Source organism: Rana temporaria, chromosome 3, assembly GCF_905171775.1.
Source record: "Rana temporaria chromosome 3, aRanTem1.1, whole genome shotgun sequence".
Lineage (NCBI taxonomy): Eukaryota > Metazoa > Chordata > Amphibia > Anura > Ranidae > Rana > Rana temporaria.
The window spans coordinates 85,148,074-85,162,471 of NC_053491.1; positions in this window are offsets into that span (position 1 = coordinate 85,148,074).

The window sequence follows — 14,398 nt, forward strand, 5'->3', positions numbered from 1 at the left end:
CCATTTCACGAAGGAAGTGTAAAGTCTTGTAAAAAAAACCACACACACCGTAGAATAAAGTCCTTTATTCATAAAAAAAAAAGAAAAAAACTCCAGCGGTGATAATCCACTCATTCCCGGCTTCCTGCTCCAACGTTGTCCCGATCCTGCGACGGCTGTGGGTGATCTCCAGCGATGAGAAGATCCTGCGACGGCAGGGTGGTCTCCGCTCCAGCGATGAGAAGATCCATCCGGAGCGCAGCATTCCCGACCTCCTCTCACCGCTGGACACAGCCCAGCGAATGGCGCGCTGGAGCTGTGACATTACTTATATAGAGGGGGCAGGGCCACCCGTCACGTGACCCCGCACCCTCTGACGCACCCTCTGCTACGTCACTGTGGAAGCCCAGGAAGAGGGAAGACTGGGCTTACCCAGTGACGTAGCAGAGGGTGCGTCAGAGGGTGCGGGATCAGGTGACGGGTGGCCCTGCCTCCCCTATATAAGTAATGTCACAGCTTCAGCACGTCATTCGCTGGGCTGTGTCCAGCGGTGAGAGGAGGTCGGCGATGCTGCGCTCTGGATGGATGGATCTTCTCATGGCTGACCACATTGCTGGATCAGAGAAAACGTTGGAGCAGGAAGCCGGGAACGAGCGGATTATCACCACTGGAGTTTTTTTCTTTTTTTTTTATTAATAAAGGACTTTATTCTACGGTGTGTGTTTTTTTTTCAAGAATTTACACTTCCTTCGTGAAATGGTAGGGGTACAGTGTACCCCATTACCATTTCTCACAGGGGGGGTCAGGATCTGGGGGTCCCATTTGTTAAAGGGGTCTTCCAGATTCTGATAAGCCTCCCGCCCGCATACCCCCACAACCACCGGGCAAGGGTTGTGGGGATGAGACCCTTGTCCCCATCAACATGGGGACAAGGTGCTTTGGGGGGAACCCCAAATCACCCTCCCAATGTTGAGGGCATGTGGCCTGGTGCGGTTCAGGAGAGGGGGGGCGCACTCTGTCCCCCCCTCTTTTCTGCGGCCGGCCAGGTCAACGTGCTCGGATAACGGGTCTGGTTATAGATATTTAGGGGGAACCGCACGTCATTTTTTTTTTAAATTGACGGCGGGGTTCCCCTTAATATCCATACCAGACCTAAAGGGTCTGGTTATTGAATTTGCGGGGACCTCCGCACATTTTTTTTCTAAAAGTCCGTGTCCCATTGACTACAATGGGGTGCGGAGTTCGGGTTCGGGTTTTTTTTTAAAGTTCGGGTTCGGACCCGAACATCCAGGTGTCCGCACAACTCTATTTCTTACATATCAATGTAAGAAGAAATCACAGTGATAAAAAAAATCACCTTCCAAAAGTACTGCCACTACTCTGGTGACAGTATGTAAAAAAATGATAAAAAAATAATAACAATTGTAAAAAAAAATAACAATTGTTAAAAAAAGTATGATCTTTGTTACAGTGATCATCAGATCACTGTAACAAAAATCATTTTAACTGTCATGAATGGCTTTCATTCATGACAGATTTCGTACTATTGTGACTGCTGTTATTGACTACTATTGACTATCATAGTGGCCCTGTACCATGTGATAACTGTGATTGATTACAGAGATTACAGTAGTAAGCAAACTGTCATGAATTGCTCTCATTCATGACATGTTTGTTTACATATTACCATTCAAACACTGTGATTGGCCACAGCGACCATCTGATACCTGGGCAGTTCAAAGCACTGGCAGGAGGATGTATCTGGACACCCTCCCTGAACTGGACATCCACTCCTAGGCCGTGCATTTACTATACAGTGGGTGGGAAGTAATTCATATTTTAAATCTGTGCAGGAATGCAATGTACATTACATTGAGATTGCCTCCGGTTGCACTATAATAGACACAGTTCTTCCTACTTATACTGACATTTTACACATATTCTACAATAGCACACTCAGCAAAGGCATGTCATTTACTCAGCTTATTGCAGGACAATTTCATGGGTCAGATGTGGAAGAAAAAATTCTCTGTTGGATCTATTAATTTCAAATAACACAGAGTGCATTTACATTTGTCGGAAGATACAGGAAAGAGAAGCATGTTGGTGTGAGAAAAAACTCAACATTTCAACTTCACTAAGCTGTGCAATTTACTATATGGTACTCAGTTGAAACTGCATTTATCATTGTATTCCAATAGGTAAGGAATATATAAAACAATGTTTTATTAAAGCCTATGGGGCTGAATTCTAGTGTAAAGAGCAAATTAAAGAGAATAAACTGGTCTTTATAAAATACAAATTCAATGGGGCATTCTCCAATTTCAAAGTTTCAAGGAATGCAACTAAAGATGCAAAAGAGTAATTAGGGCGACTGAAATAGAATATGAAATACATATTGCTACAGCAGGTAAAACAATCTTCAAATACATCAATAGTAAAAGGGTAAGCTGTGAACATTTTCTCTTTAGTTTATACAAAGTAAAAAGAAGGCCTTGATAGTTTGAAAAGTAAAGATAATAATAATGTACTGAATGTACCTCTGTGGCTAACAGAAAACTGCGCTTAAAGCAGGCTATAGAAACTGTAATCACCAGGACTGAATGGCTTACACCTGAGAGTCCTCAAGGAACTTAGCTCTGTTATAGCCAAGCTGCTATTTCTCATTTAGACCCCTTTCACACTGAAGTGTTTTTACAGCGTTTTAGCGTTAAAAAAAGCGCCATTAAAATGCTCATAAAACGCTCTCCATGCATCTCAATGGACCCTTTCACACAGAGTTCTGCAAGCAAAAACGCCCCTCTCCATTGAAATGAATTGAAAGCGCTGTAAAAACGTCTTACCCTTTTACACTGAGGCGTTGTACTGGCGGGGCGTTGAAAAAAGTCCTGCAAGCAGCATCTTTGGAGCAGCTTTTGGGTGCTGAAAAAAACGCTCCAAAAACGCCCCTCTCCATTGAAATAAATTGAAAGCGCTGTAAAAACGCCTAACCCTTTCACACTGAGGCACTGCAAAAACGCCCTAAAACTTTAGGGTCTTAGCGGTGCTTTACCAGCACATTGGGCTTGCAGATGAAGCTTCGCTCGAATAATGCTTGAAAAACGCTTGAATAACGCTTGAATAACGCTCGAAAAAACACCCTAGTGTGAAAGGGGCCTTATAAAGACAACTTACTGACTAGAATGGTATCAACAGACTGAGGTAGAGTCAGGGGCGGATCCAGGGAGGGGGCAACAGGGAAATTGCCACCCCCGAGAAATTAGCTAATTAGAAAGTAACTAATTTCTAGTTGCTGAATTTGCTGAGAGTCTGAGCGGGTCCGTGGCTCCACGAGTCCGCATGCAAGTGATAGAGCGGGCGAGTGACAGCATGGGCTGCCGGGTGCCTCGGTGTGTGGGCGGGTGGCCTCACTGTGCAGGCAGCAGAGAGATTACATCATCTCTCTGCTGCCTAACTCTGACAAGCAAAACACCACCTTAGCACGTGACAATCGGCAAGGTGTGGCAGTTGAGGTAGCAAGTGACAATCTGCATCTGGTGGCAGGCAAGTGGCATTCCACAACTTGTGGCAGGTGACGTGGCAAGTGACAATCTGCAACATGTGGCAGGTGCCGTGGCAAGTGACAATCTACAACGTGTGGCAGGTGACGTGGCAAGTGACAATCTGCATCTGGTGGCAGGCAAGTGACATTGTGCAACATGTGGCAGGTCATGTGGCAAGTGACATGAATAGGTAGGGGTACTATGTGCCCCACACTCATTCCCATGGGGGGGGCAGGATCTGGGGACCACCTTGTCAAATGGGAATTCTAGATTCTGATAAGCCCCCCACCCGAAGACCCCCAAAACCCCCCTTCTCCCTTTTTCCTGACCTGTCAGGCCACATGCTTGGATAAAGGTCTGGTATGGGTTTTGAGGGGGACCCCACGCCAGTTTTAATTTGGCGTGGGGTCTCTCTTAGAATCCATACCATTCAGCTCTCAGTGGGGAAGTCCACTGACAGTTGAGTAATTTTTCACCGATCAAAATTCTAATCATTACAAAATTTTGAAATTTGTTAGAAAATTAATAAACAAGTGAAATTAAATAAAACAAAACTAAGCTAAACTAATTCCATTTTTGACGCTTCCTGAAGACGTTCACAACGAAACGTCGAGGCGGTACCTATCCACGCACGGCATTTCGTCACTTCCTGCACCGCTGGTTCCGATTGTCGCTGAGGTGGAACGCACGCTCGGGACATGAGTGCAACACACAGCGCCCAGGATTAACCATCCGATCCAACGCGATTGAGCCTCAGTGCTGGGTTTGAGGCACCTCAAATAGTAAGCGGCCATTTGGCTCCCTCTGTATACATTTTTATACATTTTTTTAAATAAACAAGTTACACTGTGTTTGGCACCATTCTGTTTTACATGCATTCCTGGGGATATCTCTGATTGCAAGAATTACAACTGCCAGGACGCATTTGATCATACAGGTTAACCTGTCAAAGCTTTAAATGTCTCCTTTTTTGGTATCAAAATAAGGGGCATTTTCATTTTGGTAAGGAGCCATCTTTATTCATTCACTTCGGGTGTCTGTCAGTTATATGGTGAAGGTGGGACACCACTGATTTGATCAGAAGCACGCATCTGTCTTTAATCATTGAAGGCTGCTTATTGATTTTTTTCGTCTGTTTGCATTTATTGGACTTATTCACATTATGTTTGGCACAGAAATATTGATATTTCACAGGCAGTATTTATCACCAATGTATTGTTAGCGCACCCACTCCCCACATGTACCACTGTTATAATCAATCGATTATTTGGGTAGCAGCTTCATTTTATTTTACTTTAGTTTAATTTATTATTTTTTGGCGCGAGATACCACATACTAAACTAATTCCAAAATGAATCAACAAAACAAAATTAGTAACATAGAGAATCTATCCGAAAACAAAATAATTTTTTTCCGTTCTGCGCGTGTCTAACGATAACCTCTTCCCACCCACACATACGTGTTTTTTTTCCTCCAGGCTTCTGGCTGATCTGCCGATGTCACAGGTCCCTTTTGCTCTTCTCCAGCAGAAGTATGGGGATCATTACTTTTATCCACCAGTAATGTATGCTCAAGCTAGTGTGGCAATGTTCCCCTAATGGATGTGTCCATGTTGGCCGTGGGTTCTTGGAGGTCAGTTAGAGGATCATTTAACCCAGAGGAGTACCAGCACTGCATCACAAATAAGTGTGTGTGTGTGGGCTGTGGAGGACAGTACTAGAAAGCAGAATATTTCAGCTAGGGATTTTTTATTTTTATACCTGTTCCTTTATTTACCTTTTCTTGAGGTATAATTGGTCTTAAAGCAATATCACAGCAAGGGTGTTTCCTTTGATTATACAGTATGGTTAAAGCTAAAAGGTTCTCCTATTTCCTATCCACGATATTTTGAAGGTGTGCTGGTTGGGGTGGATTGTAGACCTTTTGCACTCAGTTTACACTCATTAATGTGACATTGACATTGACACATAAATATACTGCATAAACCTCTAATATGCATAGAAGATATATCAAAATTGTTAAAATTATAAGAGAGAGAAGACATTATTTACATTTGCATTAGCTACTGAATATAGAGTTAGATCTTCTACTAAAGCATGGCTTTATAAATATAGGAGATATCTGAAATTCAGATATCTGAAATTCAGATATCTCCTATACTTATAAAGCCATGCTTTAGTAGAAGATCTAACTCTATATTCAGTAGCTAATGCAAATGTAAATAATGTCTTCTCTATCTTATAATTTTAACAATTTTGATACATCTTCTATGCATATTAGAGATTTATACAGTATATTTATGTGTGAATATGTGGTTATCCAATAGTTTTCTGAATTTTGATCACACATGACACCATCCTCCACCATATTTATCATTGTGCATATAATTTTAAGAGTTTATTAAAGGAGGGAACATTACAAATAAGTGTGCAAACTACTGTATGGCAATAGAAACTTTCATTGTTTTATTGTAGCCAGATTAGTTTGGAGTAGATGTATTATTTTTATAATGTGTTACTTTACTATGAACATAATCAATACATCTGGATGCTAATACAGTAGCTTCTAAGTTAACTGTACATGCTACTAGCTGTCAGACCAAACTTGCAGATGTCACTGCAGCTTGAAGATAGCAGCGCGGCTTTGTTTAGTGCTGTAATTGTCAGGTACAAATACAATATTAACTAACTTGTTACAAAAAAAAAAGATATTTAACATTTATTTGGTTTGTCAGCCTTTAATAAAAAAAAATGAGCAGTGCATATATTAAACCGTGTTTCCTGTGTCTGTAAATATAATTAAAAATGATTTAGGCATGTATATTAGTAATAGAATTATGGTCGTTAACTGACACACTGAAGCTGCAAAACATGGTTGAGACATTTAGGCTTCAATGACCTCAAAAATGGATAAACAATAGATAAAGGATCAGTGTTTATTTGCTTGTGTCAAGAGGCAGCTCTACTTGGACCAGGAATGTTAGTGTTTTTTTTTTATGGAAGTAAGGGGTAAGTAAGAGGAACTAGAAACCATTATATCTCTCTCTATCCAATTGAGAGTATTCTTCAGAGCTTTAAGAAAAGAACAAAATGTTTTCCGGTAGAAATATATAGAACAGAAAGATTGATATTTGAGCTCAAAGTCTTCATTATAATCTCATTTACTGGATCAAGGTTCTTGAGCAGCAGGATAGAAAATTAAATAGACTATTAATACAAAATGCAATTCTCCCTAAGTACTATATATCTAATTTTAAAGCATGAAGCATACTTTATCAAAATTGATAGCTTTTTCTGTGTAGTATAATGAGACTACATAAAATATGAAAAGATGCTGGAAAGATGCATTACACAACAAATGTAAATGTGTGGCATATAATAGAGAAGAGCCTCAGGCTCTTCTTCCTCCATTAAAAAAACTAGACAATGTACGTCCTTCTCTCTAGGACAAGTTCATACAAAATAAAAAAAAAATATGGTATGATATGTAAAAACAGTATATTTCTACTTTTCTGTAGGGTGACCATTCCCTTTCATCACATTAAGGGTGTTCTATTTGGTTCTTTGGGGATCTGTGCAGAACTGCCAGCCACATAGCAGCATGCCTGCCCTTACTTTCTATGGATTATGATTGGAGATAATTCATCATATTCATGTATCTTGGCAAGGTCACAGAAGGATTTTTGAACAATGAAATTTTCTTTGGAATTCAGTTTAGATTAGGGATATCAACCTCTAAGTGGGCACTCTTGCTATTTATTTGTGATAATCAGGGAATTCGACTTTGTATTTATTATACTGGGAGCAAAATCTTTCAGAGACCTGCATCTTCAGCCTGAGGCCCCGTACACACGTCCGAGGAACTCGACGGGCAAAACTCATCGTTTTGCTCGTCGAGTTCTGTGTGAAGCCGCCGAGGATCTCGGCGAGCCAACTTTCCTCATTGAACAACGAGAAAATAGAGAACATGTTCTCTATTTGGCTCGACAAGGAACTCGTCGGCTTCCTCGGCCGAAAGTGTACACACGGCCGGGTTTCTCGGCAGAATTCAGCTCCGATCGAGTTTCTGGTTGAATTCTGCTGAGAAACTAAAAGTAGTTATAAAGTCTATTTCTAAAATAATAAACATGTTATTCTTACCTGCGCTGTGCAATGTTATTGCACAGAGCACCCCCGAACCTCCTCTTCTGGGGTCCCCTGATGGTGCTCTTGGCTCCTCCTCTTCTGAATTTGCCATCGTAGCAAGCCTCTTGTTGTGCAGGCTTGCTCCTAAGCCGGGCTGTGTGCCTCCATAGACATAGTGTGGCTCGAGCCTGCCCACCGCTCCCTTCTCGCAGGGTTTCATTGACACCACCAGGAGCTAATGGTTCTTGCTGCTATCTTTCTGTCCTGTACGGAGAGAGAGAGAGACAAGCGCCGCTGCAGGTGGGCACAGCACTGTATTGAGAAAGGTAAGTATAAGCGGAGGTGAGGAAGTGATACAAATGCTGCAACATGTTTTACTTTAGTGCAGGGAATGCACTAAAGTCATACTAAAGTCTTGATTTTTCATTTAAAAATAACAAACATGTCATATTTACCTGCTCTGTGCAGTGGTTTTGCCTTTACAACCACTTTAAAGCTGAACTCCATGAATGATCTTTATTGCATTCTTACATTAATCCACTGGGGAAGCTGACAATCACTGTATTAATCAGCACCATAGGCATGTGCAGGGGATGTGCCAGGTGTGCCTGAGCTCACCCTAATCACCACGTGCAGTACCGATCACCCTACTACCCAGGCTTCCCCTATGTTTGTCCTCCTGCCACACAGTGCTGGTGACTTCCCTCCTCTCCACCCCCAGCTGCTGCGGGGGATGTTTCAGGATGGAGAGTGGGGAAAGGGCTAGTAAACATGTCATTTACCAGTGCCTTTCTTTTCTAAATGAACACAGTGAACACACTCACTCACTGTGTTAATTCATAACGAAGGTATAGTAAACTGTGTTTACTGTTCTTCAGGTTGTGAATGAACGGGAAGCCGCTCAGCACAGAGCACTTCCCATTCATTCACTATTCAGTGCAGCTGAGGCTGCAGAGAAAGGGATGTGTGTTTAAAGTGGAGTTCCACTCAAAAATGAAAGCTCCGCTCGTTTGCTTCCCCCCCCCCAGTGCCACATTTGGCATCTTTGGGGGGGGGGGGAGGGGGAAAGGGTATCTGTTTTAGACAGGTACTCTTCCCCATTTCCGGGAGACCAGGTCCCCTGGAAGTTTGGCCCCCCTCCTCCTTCCTCCACCTCTGGGCTAGTTAGAAAGCGCAGCACGCTTCATGCATGCACAGTAGAGAATTGGCTGTGAAGCTGAAAGGCTTCACTTTCGGTTTCCCTTACCATGAATGGTGGCCACAGCACCCGAGAGTCGATTGGAAAATCGCCTGTAATGCCGACATTGTGGGATCCCTGGACAGGTAAGTGTCCATATATTAAAAGTCAGCAGCTACAGTATTTGTAGCTACTGACTTTAAGTTTTTGGAGGGGGGGGGGGCTTTTTTTTTGGCCAGCCCCCATCTTCCAGAATTTGCCTAGGTGATTGATACAGTACCCCTGGTGCCTCCTGGGATGCATGACATGCAGTCCCATTCTGTAAGGAGGAGGGGGGCTGGTCTACCGGCGCCTGAACTCGGAAGAGCTGGAAGTTGTCAGGAAGCAACATGGCAGTGCTAGACAAGTGCAGTGACTGCAGAGAGGAGGATTCCAGCAGGTCAGTGATGTACCTGCTGGCTAGGCGAATAGCCTTACTGTGCAAAACAAATTATCAGGTAAACAGGGGGGAAATATTAGGGGGGGGATAGGCTTAAGTGCCTCTTTAAATATGTAAAAATCATGTTTGCCCTATGTACATAAATAATTTGAACCCCTTCCCACCCGGCCTAATGTAATGTGATCCCTGTTACCCTGGGAGGACGTTCTATGATGTCCTCCCAGGATTGCACCAAAGCTGATCACTGTATCATCCCGCTCTAAGTGATCACTGTGGCCAATCACAGCAGATCACATGACAATTGCACACAATGAATGGCTTTGATTTATGCCATTCATTGTGTACTGTTGTGATGAGCTTGGTGATTGAGCACAGTGATCACATGGTACAGACAGACCAATCACAGCTCATCTCACCATGTGATTTGCTGTGTCCAATCAAAGCCAATCACACAAGTAAAAAAAAAAAAATAATAATTTTCATTCAGAAAAAAATGGTTGCAAATAATTGTAAAATTCACAGTTGCAAGCAATCATATGTGCAAAAGAAAAAAAGAAAATAAATCCTGATTACCTCTCTAGAGTAGTACAGTGGTACTATGGTAGCACTGTATTGCTCTGGTCACAGTATGTAAAAAAAAAATATGTAAAAAAAGAAAAAAATAATATAAAAAAATATTGAATAACCAGTCAGTGTCCATAATCACTGCCACCCCAGTTATATGATGGTGCTATACTGCACTGGTGACAGTATGCACAACATTTTTAAAAATTGTGAAAAAGCATTTTTTTCCAATTTCTTCCTATTCCAAAAAATTGTGATAAGAAATACAACTTCAAAAAACTTACCATGCCTCTTACTATATACTAATACCTTGGACTGTCTACTTTCAAAAAGGGGGTAATTTGGTGGATATTTGTACTTTCCTGGCATTTTCAGGCCTCAAGTACTGCCAGCACGATAGGACTGATCATTTTTCATATACATACTGTGTATATATATATATATATATATATATATATATATATATATATATATATATACAGGGAGTGCAGAATTATTAGGCAAGTTGTATTTTTGAGGATTAATTTTATTATTGAACAACAACCATGTTCTCAATGAACCCAAAAAACTCATTAATATCAAAGCTGAATATTTTTGGAAGTAGTTTTTAGTTTGTTTTTAGTTTTAGCTATTTTAGGGGGATATCTGTGTGTGCAGGTGACTATTACTGTGCATAATTATTAGGCAACTTAACAAAAAAAAAATATATACCCATTTCAATTATTTATTTTTACCAGTGAAACCAATATAACATCTCAACATTCACAAATATACATTTCTGACATTCAAAAACAAAACAAAAACAAATCAGTGACCAATATAGCCACCTTTCTTTGCAAGGACACTCAAAAGCCTGCCATCCATGGATTCTGTCAGTGTTTTGATCTGTTCACCATCAACATTGCGTGCAGCAGCAACCGCAGCCTCCCAGACACTGTTCAGAGAGGTGTACTGTTTTCCCTCCTTGTAAATCTTACATTTGATGATGGACCACAGGTTCTCAATGGGGTTCAGATCAGGTGAACAAGGAGGCCATGTCATTAGTTTTTCTTCTTTTATACCCTTTCTTGCCAGCCACGCTGTGGAGTACTTGGACGCGTGTGATAGAGCATTGTCCTGCATGAAAATCATGTTTTTCTTGAAGGATGCAGACTTCTTCCTGTACCACTGCTTGAAGAAGGTGTCTTCCAGAAACTGGCAGTAGGACTGGGAGTTGAGCTTGACTCCATCCTCAACCCGAAAAGGCCCCACAAGCTCATCTTTGATGATACCAGCCCAAACCAGTACTCCACCTCCACCTTGCTGGCGTCTGAGTCGGACTGGAGCTCTCTGCCCTTTACCAATCCAGCCACGGGCCCATCCATCTGGCCCATCAAGACTCACTCTCATTTCATCAGTCCATAAAACCTTAGAAAAATCAGTCTTGAGATATTTCTTGGCCCAGTCTTGACGTTTCAGCTTGTGTGTCTTGTTCAGTGGTGGTCGTCTTTCAGCCTTTCTTACCTTGGCCATGTCTCTGAGTATTGCACACCTTGTGCTTTTGGGCACTCCAGTGATGTTGCAGCTCTGAAATATGGCCAAACTGGTGGCAAGTGGCATCTTGGCAGCTGCATGCTTGACTTTTCTCAGTTCATGGGCAGTTATTTTGCGCTTTGGTTTTTCCACATGCTTCTTGTGACCCTGTTGACTATTTTGAATGAAACGCTTGATTGTTCGATGATCACGCTTCAGAAGCTTTGCAATTTTAAGAGTGCTGCATCCCTCTGCAAGATATCTCACTATTTTTGACTTTTCTGAGCCTGTCAAGTCCTTCTTTTGACCCATTTTGCCAAAGGAAAGGAAGTTGACTAATAATTATGCACACCTGATATAGGGTGTTGATGTCTTTAGACCACACCCCTTCTCATTACAGAGATGCACATTACCTAATATGCTTAATTGGTAGTAAGCTTTCGAGCCTATACAGCTTGGAGTAAGACAACATGCATAAAGAGGATGATGTGGTCAAAATACTAATTTGCCTAATAATTCTGCACTCCCTGTATATATATATATAGGCTTGCTCCTAGGCTTGCTCTCTATACATTTCCTACAGACTAAATAATATACACTCATTTGGATTATTTTCACCAAAGAAATGTAGTGGTATACTACATTTTAGCCTTCATTTATGAAAGAATATTTATTTGCAAAATGTTATAACAGAAATGAAGAAACAGTTTTTTTTTTCATTTATTTAGCAAAAAATAAAAACCCAGCAGTGATTAAATAACATTAAATGAAAGCTCTATTTGTGTGAAAAAAAAGGTAAAAATGTATATGGGTACAGTGTTACATGACCACGCAATTGTTATTCAAATTGTGACAGCGCTGAAAGCTGGAAATTATCCTTGGCAGGAAGGGGTGAAAGTGTCCGGTATTGAAGTGGTAAAGCTATAAACCAAAGTTTTCTTTTCTTTTTTTTTAACAAACATTATTTGAATAAAGATTATATCCTTTACAAATATATTATATAACAGACATCACTGAAAAGGCCATTAAAAAGCATCTTAATTGCTTTTCGATTCTTTGAATATCCTGTAAGAAAAACAGGTTTTCTTATCCATATACAGTAGCACACATTATTATAATTTTTTTCACTGTGTTCAGTTATTTTAGTATCTCAAAAAAGAGCCTTTGTTTTTACTTATTTTTTTTGCATGAAAAGAGAAAAATACTAATTGAAGAAAGTATAACACAGCATTTCAGCTGACTATGAATGTGATATAAACAATACCCTTAGGCTACATTCACATGAACATTGGGATGATATACCGGTAGTTTGCAGTGTTCAGAGACTGCTATACCACCTCGGCATACAGCAACACTGTGCTATAGCTGTATACAAGCTGGCTGATTTCCTGCAGTTCAGAAACACCAACCCTGGACGCACACTGGCTGCATCCAATCAGAAGTGCTATTGGCATGTAACCACTTTGATGAGTACAAATCTGGCAACTGCCCCTGAGAACAGCAGCTGTTCACACACAGTGTGTGTAGGCAGCATCTACAACTACTGGAAATGTCTACTGATTTTTGCCGGTGGCTACCCCAGGCTGCTGCCATTCAGATGTGAATGTCGCTTTATAGTATTCCAGTTGGAAGGGTGTTTTCAATGTTGGTAGTAGAATGATAATGAAAATCATATTACAGAATTTTGATTAGGCTTTGTTTACATGGGGCATATGCCATCATATCCTTTGTTAAGGCTGTGTATTCCTGCATGGGAATGCACATGTATCGCTACCCCAGTAAGGGTCGTTAGTGAATATGGTCGTCTCCAACCCTGCACAACCAGGCACACAAATTTTACACACCTCCCCTCCAGGTAGATAGAAGATTGACACCTGTGAGACCATGCAAAAAACTCTAGAAAATATAAAGAGGAAAAGTTGGGGGGTGGGTTACATATACAAAGCAGACTTTTTTGTACTTTCTCCAACAGCCATATTCACAAGTAGCGATAATCCTATTCTACCAATACAAGAAATAAAAATATAGGGCCAGATTCAGAGAACACGTAAGTGTCCAACAGCGTAAGTGTCCAGCTGCGCCGTCGTATCTATGCGCCTGATTCCTAACACTAGATACGCCTGAAATATGCCTTTAGCCAACCGACGTAAGTTGCCTTACGCGTCGTATCTTGGGTGCATATTTACGCTGGCCGCAAGGGGCGCTTCTGTAGATTTACGCGTCGAATATGCAAATGACCTAGATACGCCGATTCACGAACGTACTTGCGCCCGTCGGATTTAGCTACGCCGTTTACGTAAGGCTTACGTCCGGCGTAAAGTTACCCCTGCTATATGAGGCGCAGGTAATGCAAAGTATGGACGTCGGAACAAGCGTATATATTTTTACGTTGTTTACGTAAGTCGTACGTGAATGGGGCTGGGCATAGGTTACGTTCACATCATTGCCATTGAGCTGTCGTATCTTAGGGCGTAAATTCGACGTGAATCTGAGCATGCGTGTGAATGCGCCGTTCGTTCGGCGCTTAATTTACATGGGGTCACGATTCATTTCAATACAACACGCCCACTACCAGCCTACTTTGAATTAGGCGGGCTTACGCCGGCCCATTTACGCTACGCCGCCATAACTTATGGAGCAAGTGCTTTGTGAATACTGTACTTGCCTCTCTAGGTTACGTCGGCGTAGCGCATATGAGATGCGCTACGCCCGCACAGAGATACGCCAATCTCTGTGAATCTGGCCCATACTGTTTTTAAGAATTTTGCAAAGACACAAAGAGAACGCACATGCACATTTCCTAACAGCTGCTCTATGACAAAATGATCTTTTTAAAAGGATTTAAATGACAGCATTCTTGTTCAATAAAAAAAAAAAAAAAGAACAAATGAGTCTTGAAGTCAGCAGGGTGCCTACATTTGACATCTGGCGTATAAATCCCAATTGTGCCTGCTTATAATACATTAATAATTCTGTGAACTAAAACAATTAAAGCTGAACTCCAGGGAGGTATATAAAAGATGCATTAAAGTGAACATGTCATAGGGAAATATGGCACTGC